Source organism: Episyrphus balteatus, chromosome 1 (assembly GCF_945859705.1).
Source record: "Episyrphus balteatus chromosome 1, idEpiBalt1.1, whole genome shotgun sequence".
In the NCBI taxonomy this organism is placed as follows: Eukaryota; Metazoa; Arthropoda; class Insecta; order Diptera; family Syrphidae; genus Episyrphus; species Episyrphus balteatus.
Window position 1 is genome coordinate 148,004,791 of NC_079134.1, and position 12,270 is coordinate 148,017,060.

General features: G+C 30.8%; 1 protein-coding gene across 1 annotated transcript in view; it reads right to left on the reverse strand.

Annotated features, from left to right (window-relative positions):
* Positions 1 to 12,270, reverse strand: part of LOC129906797 (uncharacterized) — a 135,211-nt gene that overhangs the window by 85,796 nt on the left and 37,145 nt on the right.

Consider the following 12,270-nt stretch of genomic DNA (forward strand, 5'->3'; position numbering starts at 1 on the left):
CAGATAGCTGAGGCATTCTTAAGACAAATTGTTTTATGGTAGCAAATGTGAACGACGTGTTGCGTCGGAAACTCAAACTATCTATAAGCCAACTGCAACAAAAAACTACCTTACCCGACCAACACCGACACAGGAAAAAACACAATATGCCGCGCAATTTATGGGTTTTACGCTCCCGTGAACGCGTTCGGAATCGAAGACAAGGTCGCGCCTTCGCCTTTTGCGTCTTGTTGCAGGTCTCTACTGAGTCTACTGAGCCTGCGCCTGCGCCTGAGCTTGGCCATAATTACACCAAACATGAATAAAAAACGTCGTCCGGACAATGCAATAAATTTATCTCGGCTCGGCTACTGTGTTGTGACTTGAGGGACTGTTCATTTATTTTTCGATTATCGTTTCTCTGTCTGTCTGTCAGCTTTGTGTCGGTTGGTTTTTGAGACTCGAGTGATTAAAAAAAAAATCTAGGTCCAACATGCTGCAGTATACAAGTCGTAGTTTATAGATAGGTGATCTTTTGAATGATTTTCATTTTACACTACAATGACGGTTTTGCAATTAATGTCTTTTTGCTACCGTTAGTATCTGTCTTTGGAATTGCGCAAAAGCTATATGGAAGTTCGATGAGTCATGAGCATGGTTTCTTGGGAAAGGTCAGGCTAAGGTAATAGAGTCTTGAGTTATAAAACAATTCTAATGTTGGTAGAACTTCTTAACTATGTTTTAAATAAAAATAACCTTTTGATATCTTGAACGTAAGTACTTGGAGTGATAAATTGTTGAGCGTCAAGAAAAAGTGTTGAAATAATAAAACACAGTTTTCGAAATATTAACTATTCAAACATACAATAATAAATAAATTAAAGTTTGATTGTAAGCAAAAAAAAAATAAAAAGTGTACAATAAAATAACAATCTTTAGAATTCAATTTTGATGGTGAAAATCGGGTAAGCAAGATATGTCGATTTGTGATTGATATGATTTTCAAAAAAAAAAAAAAAAAAAAAAAAAAAACCAATCAAGGGGCACGATAGTGCCCAGCCAAGTTCTCTAGCAACTCTAGCACTACACCCTTATTTACAGGAAACAACTCAGGCCATTTTCGACCCCCCTCTAACTTACACACCAAAGATGCTAGAATTTTCAAACTTGCTGGTCAAAACCAAACACCTCACAAAATTTCAGCCTCCTACGATGAGTAGTTTCTGAGATATAGGGCTTCAAAAATCGCAAAAACCGTAACTGACTCACTGATTCACTGACTCACTGACAGATCATCAAAATTATATAGAACTTCCCGGTATCGTAGAAACTTGAAATTTTACACGGTGATTTACACGGAAAATTTGAGATTTTCAATTCAGGGGGCGTGGCATCCGCCCTTTTTTGCTGAATTTTCATCAAATATTATTGAGCACTTCTGATTATCGTAGAATCTTGAAATTTGGTAGAACGGTAGAGCTGGTAGTTTATACAAAGGAACAAATTTAAAATTTGACAATTTCAGCCAGGGGGCGTGGCAACCGTCCATTTCCACTGAATTTTCATAAAATATTATAGAGCACTTCTGATTATCGCAGAATCTTGAAATTTGGTAGAATGTTAGAGATGCTGGTTTATACAAAGGAAAAAATTTAAAGTTTGAAAATTTCAGCCAGGGGGCTTGGCAACCGCCCATTTTCACTGAATTTTCATCAAGTATAGAGATTTTCAATTCTACAGCCATACCTTGCAAAAAGTAGTGAAATCACAACAAAAACATTACTGTTAAAAAAAGAGCCAAGTTCTCCTATGTTGAAATTATGCTGGCACAAAAAGTATTGAGATGTAAAAGTGTACCAAGTTCTAAAGTTCGGGTTCAAATTCGTATCAATAAAATTTTGATTGTTTACTTGGCAATTTTTAAAATAACTTTAAAAATCGGTAATTAAAAGAAAAATTGTCAAGAGAACAATCAAAATTTTATTGATACGAATTTGAACCCGAACTTTAGAACTTGGTACACTTTTACATCTCAATACTTTTTGTGCCAGCATAATTTCAACATAGAAGAACTTGGCTCTTTTTTTAACAGTAATGTTTTTGTTGTGATAACAACTTCCTGAAAACCGAAAAGTTTTAGAATTGTGTTCAATATAGTTAAGGCTTAATTCTAAAATCTGCTCAATCAGGGGTGAGTTTTTTTTTATTTTTTTGGACAAATTCGACAAAAATTCATTCAAATCAAGCGGTTTTCACTATTAGTGGTTACCGACTTAAATATGACGATAACGATAATTTACATAATTTATTATTTTTTTTTTTTTTTGAAACTTGGGTCAAATAAATTAATTTTCATGAAAGAAAAAACACTTGATAAAATACTTTTTTTTTTGTATCCCTGACTACCTCTTACCCATTAAAAAATTATCGTGTACCTACTTGCCATTTGACAAATAAGGAAAGCTATCTTTTCTTAAATACTGATCTACGTAATTTGATTGACATTTTAAAGTGATTAACATCGTCCACTTGAAATGCAAACCTACGGTTAAAGCAATTAATTTGCTGCCAAGGAACTTTTTATAGAACGTTTAATTCCCTACAAGAAAACATCTTGCTAATTTGAAAATATTGAATTTTCAGTGAATTAGAAAATTTTGAAATTGAAAATTGATTTTTTAATTTTTTTTCTCGATTTAAATCGTGAATAACTTCTTCAAAACTCAATTTAGGGAAAATTACTAGGAGACCTTTTTTGTAGAGAATTAAATTTCCTATAAGAATCTGTTTTATTTTTCTATTCACTTATTTGCTCATCACAAAATTCCAAAGTGAAACAGGCAAATTGAAAAAAACACTTCGATTTAAAAAGCTTAATTACTCGAATACGGCTCGTCTGACGAAAATTTTCATTTAGATCTTTTTTGTAGGAAATTTAATTTTATATAAGAAAAAATGAACAGACATTTTTTTTACTTTGATCGTCTAGCAGTTCTGTTGTAAAACATCATATCATGTATAAAAATAAAAAACACCGATGATAGACCTCTTAAAATTTTTTTTAACGGCTCAAATTTTCACCAAATTTTTTTTTCATCATCCTGAACAAGATTTTCGAAGTAACTTTCAAAAAAAAAAATATTTTATTTTTTTGGCCCAGTCTAAACTATATAATGTGTAAGTTACTTAGGTTCATCATTTTAACAGTTTCTATGCTTACGGATAAACCGAGTCATATATTTTTTTTTCAAAATTTATTATCTAAAAATCGGGTTGTTTGTAAAATCCTTTTTAAAATTTCGAATTTTTAAATTAGATATTAAAAACAAAAAAAGTATTTAAGTATTTGGTTTTAAATTTGTATGATTTAAGTTTTGATTGTTTACTTTGCAAGTTTTCAAACAACTTTAAAAATTGGTAGTTAGAAGAAAAGTTGCCAAGAAAATCATCAAAATTTAATTTATAAAAAATTTAAAATAAACCTAAGAACTTGGAACTTTTATATCTTAGTGCTTTTTGTGCCAGCATATTATCAAAATAGGAAAACTTGGCTCTTTTTTTTGCATTTATATATTTTTGTTATTTTACTACTTTGATCATCGGACAGTTGGTGAGTGAGTGGTGAGTCAGTAAGTTACGGTTTTTGTGATTTTTGATGTCCTATATTTCAGAAACTGCTTATCCAAAGTAGATCAAATATTTGGCATAGAAATTAAAGCGGGATCGAAAATGGCATGAGTTATTTCCTGTAAATAAGGGTGTAGTGCCAAAGTTGCTAGAGAACTTGGCTGTGTACAACCGTGCTCATTGATTTTTTTTTTTTCGGGACAGTGAAATTTTTTGAAACATTGTTTTTACACTTATCGATCAATGTTTTCTTTATATTTTTAATTTTTACTCTTTTTTGTAAAAATTATAAAATGGCATGATTTGTTTTCAGGTTCTTAAAATAATTTTTTTTAAGGTTTTCTTAAATTTCTAATATCTATAATATACCAGATCCCATTTTGATTTTTTTTTTTTTCAAACTTCTGTAGTTAAAAATATTCTTAAATCTTTGGATTTTAAATTACCGCTGTTACCGTATTGTTTTAGAAATTTATGATTTTTCTTAATTTTTAATTATTACATTTTAATTTATTAAAATTATTCTGTATACAATTCTCACTACCGTAACAGTACAGCTCAATGTACAGATTTTCTGTACAGGTATTCTGTGATTTTTAAGAAACATTTGAGAATCCCTAAAAAGGTCTTTAACTTTTTGATCAAATCAAAAAAAGAGAACAAAATTATATTTTTTTTAGAAAAAGAACTAGTGAATGTCAAATTGAAACGTCACGGCTATGATTGGTTCTAAATCTTGAACTGAGTCCAGAGTAGTTGTGTTTATCTTATCCAGCTCAAGGATTTAATTAAATTGTATATCCGAATAAATGAAAATATGTTTTTCTTACACTGAGGAAAAAGCCACCATAAAACAACATAAAATCAATGAAAACCACATTGATTTAACTCTATTATTCGACATGGTTTTGCGTTGAAGATGAACATTTTAAAATCAACGTGGAAATAAGGTTAATTTTTGGTGGTTTTCTATTTCAAATTAACATACATTTCAAAGTAGTTCATCTTTGAAACAAAGACGTTTAAACTTCAATTTTTTCTTTCCCTCAGTGTATTTAGGTACAAACAGTGTAAATCAGACCCTCTGCATGAGACCAACTGACATTAGGCCAAATTTCGGTGTTTGAACAGGTGGCATTGTATTACTTTTTAAACCTTCAAATGGAAAATCTTTTTTTTTTATATAGGTATAGAAAAAATTGATGAAACTGAACAAAATACATCAAACATTTTAACCCCTCTCACAGCAAATAATTTTGTTTGCAGTCTGGCAAACATATGATTTCACAAAAATAAAGCGTAATTGTTCTCAGAATAAGAATTGTTTAATTCGAAATATTAAAAGCCCCATTTCAATATTTAGCCTCATTGTCAAGGAGCTGTTCTACACTGTCGAAGATTTGTCTACCTAATTTTTTTGTTTTTTTTTTTGTCAAAATTATTTATGTATCTATAAAAAACTATTTATGAAGCCACAGAAACATAACAAATTATATTATTTGATAGACTTAAGGATCGTAGTACCTTGCTTGATAACGAGACGTAGTAAGAAGAGAAAACTGTTAATGGAGACTTTACCCCGCAAAAAAAATATTTAAAAAAAATCATTTGGCACTTAGATTTGTAGTGAATATAATATTGATTTTGAAAATATTGAAAGTGTTTTTTTTCCTTAAGTAGCTATTAAAGCTTACTTATCACCCACAAAATTTCAACGTTTAGCTAGAAATTACTTCTCTATTTCTTACTACCTTTTTCCTTAAGTTTAGTACTTTTCTGTTTTTTTTTTTTATTTAGGATTCGATTTTTTTTTAGAAGTAAAACTTCTGAACTCTTAAAACAGAAACAAAAAGTAAAACAAATAAATAAAATTTCTCAGAAATAAAAAGGTAAAAAGTGTTCAAGCAGCAAATTCCTCGCTCAACAGTCCATAGTCGCAAATGTGATAGAAAAAATATTTGCTAAACAATTATATTTTGCCTTTGCTTGACTGCGCAATGACGTGCGAAAATTTGAAATGCATTTGCAGTCACATAATGAAATTCAGTTAACCGCTAAAGTAGCGTATAGCGACTGACTCTGAGACTTAAACTGTTAAATAAATATTAGAAGGTATCAAGTATTTATTTTTGTATGGAATTTTGTTTTGAAATAACTGATCAAAGTATAAACAATAAACAGAGTGAAGGGACAAACTGCCTGTAGGGGAGATGGGGGGCATACAAAAACTGCTCTTAATATCTCATAAAGAAATGTACAACCTTGAAAACACAACTTTTTTGACGCTTAATGAAAATTGTAATCAAATTTGTTGAGTTATCTCCGTCCGCCACCCAAAATGCAACCAACCACCTAACTAATGGCAACTTGTCAACCAATTCAGACATTTTGGCTGCCACAGCCAAATAAATAAATTAAATTAAAAAAACAGACACATGAGTGAGTAAGCAAAAGAAAAAAGTAAGCTACATCAAAGAGCGGAGCGTCTTTCGTGTGTCACACAGCGATCATCCATCCACTCTATCCCAATCCACCCAGTAGTTTGTATATGATGAACAATAAATCAACGAGCTACCTCATAAACCATTAGAAACAACATCAGCGGCAAGGCACGATGACATAAATGAAAAATATTTCTTGGCCTTATTCCATATGTGATATGGCTTATACAAGTGGCTGCCACACATATTTGTTGTTTGTGTGTGTTTTTTGTATGATGGCTGACAGGGGTCTGCAGCAACAATTTCCCTTGGATTAAGTTGAGTTCGAAAATTTTATAATTTCTTTAAAAATTTTAAGTCAAAACGACGCGTGCGATGGTCGACCGACAACATGACGATGCAAAAGCAGATAGAAATATCTAAGTGAACCTTGAAGAAGACTGCCAAAAGGAATCGCATTGCATCGCACACCCCTGCTTGAAAAACTGAGAGATAACCGCAAGAGGATGACTGCATCAATATTGAACCTGTTGGCAATCAATGCCAAGGTGCCGCTTAAAAATAATCGTCCATTAAATTACAAGAGAGGAACTCTTGCCTTGCACTTGTGCTGAGTTTCCCTTGTGTACAGTCAGTACACTGACTGTGTGCAATGTTGCCTCCGATCTTGGATGCATGTAGGATGTCTAAAAGAGTCTTATAGGTTGGATGATTATGATCTCAACTAGCATATGGCTCTCAAAATTATCCGTTCACTAGCGTGAACGCTAGAAACTTATATTGACGGGTCGTTGATCGTTTAAGATTCCAAATTGCAACAACAACAACAACGTTTCATATCGGACTTGGGATATAGCCAGCCAGCCCTAGTGCAATATAGCTAACTGGCGCCCAATGCACTTATACTGGCACGATATCGAGATCGATCGCTGCACTATTTTTCCACTTGCTTTGGGGCTATTTTGAGAAAAAGAGCTAAAATGATCGTCATCCAGTATGAATGCAAGAAGGTGAATTTCACCAGCACTAGCACTTACTGACCTAAAAAAAGGCCTCCCTTACTGAGGCTGAATCAAAAAAAAATTAATCTCATTAATTGAAGCTAATTTAATGCTTATTTGTTGCGCAAAACCGAAAATTCTTAGCTCGCATACACTGAGGGAAAAAATAAATTGAAGTTGAAACGTCGTTGATTCAAAGTTGAACTGCTTTGATTTATGTGACTTTAAGATACGAAACCATCAAAAATTAATCTATTTTCCACGTTGATTTTAAAATGTTCATCTTCAACGCAAAATCATTCCGAAAAATAGTTAAATCAATGTGGTTTTCATTGATTTCACGTTGTTTTATGGTGACTTTTCCCTCAGTCTGAAGTTAGCGGACAAAATCTGACACGATTAAAATTAATGAGTTAAGTTGACCTCCAAATTTGTAGCTTTTTTTAATGCTTTTCAATTCCATAAACTTGGTTTTTGTAGCCTCAACAGTTTTTTTGATATTCAAAATTCCGCTAAAATAAGACTGAAGTTAGCGGACGAAAGTAGGAAAATTAATATTTTTTGTTGCGCAAAAATTTATTTTGTAGCTCAACCCAGTCATTTTTTATTTCAACTTAAAGTTTCAGAACTGCACTTCCCTTTTACCAGCCTAGAGGAGACCTTTTAAAAAAAATCACTTTTTTAAGCTTTTTCTTTTGACATTAATTGCATTAATTTTTAAAATATTTAAGATTTTATTTAAAAAGATAGCTCAAAAGTGACCTTTCAAAATCCAAAAAAAAAAGCGAAATTCAAAATTTTATTTTTTGTTCTGCAGGAATTTTAAGTAACCTAGACTAAGACGAAATCCAAAAATCTCGATTTTGTAGCTCGATTAGTTTTTTTTTATTCAATATTTCACTAAAATAAGACTAAATTTCATATATAACGGTCAAAATTTTCAAAAAAGTTTTTTCTTTTCTAGAAATTGTAGCTTTGCAAAACCAAATTTGTTGCGCAAAAATTAATTTTGTAGCTCCTCTTAGTCATTTTCTACAAAATTAATTTTTGCGCAACAATTTTTTTGGACCAAAAATAACGGTACTTGTCATATACCGATTTTAGTAAAGTTGGTTAGTTAGTTAGTTATTGGGCCAAGAGTTTATCTTATTAAATGTGGAAAAATGAAGAAGGATATTAATGTGTTTAAAAAATACATAGAAAATTTATTTATTCTTTAATCCTATAGTTGTAAAAACAAAACCAATCAAAATAAATTGTTTTTTTAAACAGAACAAACAATAAAACTCAGTCTACAACATCATTAAATTATTGTTGTTTTTAAACGTAAATTGTTTTTATTTAAAATATCTCGATGTCGTTTTTTTGTGCAAAATCTTTATAGAGAAACAAAAAAAAACACACCTAGTTTTCTAATAATTTATTTTTTTTATTCACATTTGGCCCAATAATTATGTTCGTGACTGTAACTACATATGTCTGATAAATGTTAGAAAGCGAGCAAAAGTTCAGTCTGGTTGAACTTTTGCTCGCTTCCTTACGTTTCCTTACGTTTGTCAAAAAAAGCGTACGTAGAAAAAGCGTCATTGTGTGAGGTTACACAGATTTCGTATGGTTGAACTTTTGGCAGTTGTCAAAATCGACGGCAAAGCGTGATTGTGTTTCTGCTTTAACGATTTTGTTTACAGAATTCAAATGTAAGTTTTAAGACAAGGTTTGTCTTCGAATGAAATTTTGTTTTGAAAATCATTATTAACGGTACGTTTTTCTTCAACACCGACTATCTCCAAAACTACTAATTCGATTTCAACAAATTTTGTTTTTGTAAAAAAGCATTTATATAATTTCAATCTAAACTAAAAATAAAATTTTGAAAAAATTAATTTTTGGATTTTTAAAAAAATTTGAAAATTGTTTTTTGGAAATCAAATTTTCGAAAACCGGATATTGAATTTTTTTTTTGAAATTTTGGTTTTAAATGTTGATTGGTTATTTCTTCAAAATGACATCCCAATTTTATTAAAATTTATTTTTTCAAAAAATGATTTAAAAAAAATTGGTTAAAAAAAAAAACGGCTCTAACGATTTTGAAAAATTTTGTTTTTGAAATGCTTCTTAGTAAAAGGAATGAAATCACAAACTTGTTTAGGGGCTCAATTTGATCTAAGATGTTGTTTTTTTCCTTTGAAAAACGAATTTTAAGTGTTTTTTTTTTTTTAATTTTAGCAACTTGAACCTTAAGAGCAAGTTCATGCGACTCAGTCGTGCATTTTATTTATTTTTCAATTCAAAATTATTTATCTTAATGAAAGGGTGAGTCACCAAGAATTTTTTTTTAATTCAATTTCTGTTTTTACTCGGGTCGTTAAATTCAATTTCTATCAACTGAAGACCAATTTCTTTTTTTTTTGCAATAACAAAATCTTTAATATTAGTGAAATTCACCTTATATGAAAACCGATCATAAATTCCCTCGTATTCAAGTATTAAGTGCTTGCAGTCAGTCAGTTTAGCGGGGGTGGAGGTGTTGTATTTTATTTTTTTTTTTTTTTCACTCATTTTCGATTAGAATCGCACCATTTCCGCCCCCACAAAGTCGATCTTCACAGTAATTTAATAAATTTATCGACATTTAATGAGAATTCGTCTCGCTTGTTTAACGTTTTATGTTCATTTTGTTTTTTGTTGTATTTTTAATTTGTTTTGATCCAACACACAATCATCATACATTTTATTTAGCTTGGTATAGATCAATGCGGGGCGTAATTCAATTGAAATAACAGGCTAACAACATGTTTAAGACCCAATCGTCTGGGCATGGCTGACTAATTTTTTGGGTAGAAAAATTGAATTCCAATTGTCATCGCATATAAAATACACTGTGCAGCAGCAACACAGCAAAGCAACAAGACAGACGGTTAGACGTGATTAATGAAGTGCGCTTAACTTTCAGACGTTAGGACAGTTTAGTGCTCATTAGGAGTTTTTTGTTTATCTCTGTGAAACAAAAAATAAAAATGTTATTTTTAAAATTCCGTCTGGGTTTTTGGGTATTTTCTTTTTTTTGTTTTGTTTTTAATTTATTTTTCGTATTATTTTTTTTTTAGATGAGGTTTACTCATCGAATTTAAGAATGTATCTTGAAAGTGAAGTGACCTAACCGCTAACCCCATCGATCAGCTTTGAGATATACACAACATGTGGGATATTGTTAAAGTTATGTAATGAACAGATAAAATAATAGAGACAATGAATATTATTGAATAATCTTTTTGAAAAAAAAGGAAAAGTAATTAATAAATCAACAAGATACAATGTTGCAGCAACATTGTTTTTGAAAAAAAAAACGAAGGTCGTTTTTTGTGACAACATTTTTATTATGCACGAAAAAAAATGTTGAAAATGAATGAAATGAAAATGTATAATCGGTCTTAAGCTAGGGACACACTTGCGATTTTGGTTATGCGACTATTCAATCGCAAAATAGATCATAACTATTTCAATAACTAAGGGGACAGTTTTCAAATTTTTAATCGCGAGAAGCATGTGTGTTTACAAGAATTGAAATCCTTGTGATCCATTTTTAAACTGAAAAATCGCATGTGTATTATCCCTAGCCTTTATTAAAATTGTAAAATCTCTTAAAAAACGTTTCGATTCTATACTCTGAATGTATATAGACATGAAAAAAGGCAAGCTATTTGGGTTGTAAATTAACCATCTGTCGGCACACGGCTGCGAATTTGGCCGAAAAAAAGTGGTCACAAAAAAGTGTCTTTATGAGGTAGAAAATAATTTTTTTTGGAATTTTGAATACAATATTCGAATTCCTCGGAATATTCTACATCAATTTCGTATACATATTAATCTCTTTAATATATTGAAACCGAAAAAAGTTCTAGCGACATGAAAAAGTATAAACAAAATTCGCAAAAAAGAGGTGTGCCTACAGAGGGTTAAAATTCTGAAATGTATTTTTTTAGTTAGAATAGATATGAGTCTGTCGATTTTTTGAACTAGTATAGTGCAATTATTATTTTGGGTCACTGGGGCGTATACGTGTTTTTTTTTTTTAAGTTTAGATAAGGTGAATTTAAATTCAAACTTTTTAACACAATTTCGCCCAATATCAATAGTTTACAATATAGGACTATGAATAAAATTTTATCAAGATTATTAAGAGTGTGATCTAGATTTGGGCAGAAATTTTTAAAATTTTATATTATGTTATGGTTATTTTTAAGAAATTAAAATAAATTGGTGTAATTTCAGTTTAAATAAAAAACTAAAATTCCTATGTTAAATGTATAGGAATCTACAAAAAAGCAAGCCTTTGGGCGATATGCATAAAAAATAGTAAACGCTTTTACTTGTAAAGTATAATCTTTTTTATCCACATCGTCGGCACAACGCCAAAACCGCGAATCTGCATTTTTGGACATTTTCACTTTAATGCGTCACTTTACTTGTTATCGGTCCCTCTATTCACTGCCTCGTTCCCAATCCTTCATCTGAGCATAAGAGCCTTAATATCAATTTCCGTTGCAAGAGTTTCCATAAGAATGCATGAGTTTCCAAAAACTTTGAAGCCGTTTTTCTCAAAACTAAAGTTTTGCAGATTCGTGGTTTTGGCTTTGTTCCGACGATATCAAACCTAGTTTAATGCATATGGGCCTTTATATTTATTCAAACAATTTTTACCGTTTTTTTATCATTTTTTGGAAACTGAAAAAATTATAAGTAGGTAATTGCTTTTGCTACTTGTAGCGAAACATAGGGAATATTTTCTATAAATATTCGATTTTCATGCGAAAAAATACACTGGTCAACAAAATTCAACTTTTTTTGTCCGAAGAACCAAAACATACTTTTCTGAAAGATTTAGGGATGCTGAACTCGAATCCACGAAAGAAATATTCTATTAGCTTCCGTTTTTTGAAATATTACCGTTATAAAATGCAAAAAAACACGTTATTTTGAATGTTTATGAGGTTATGGTAAAAAAGTGTTGTAATTTCTTTAAGCATAGTTTAACGCGGACATCTTCTTCAGAGAACCGTTTCAAATTTTCCGATCTTTTTTCATGTATGAGATATCTCAAGCTGCGCCTGCGTCTCCATTGTGTAGATCAACACTATTTCCTTCAATTTTTAGCCACAATACTAACCGTACACACTTTCAGTTTTGGCTAATAGAATAATTCTGACAATGGATACGAGTTC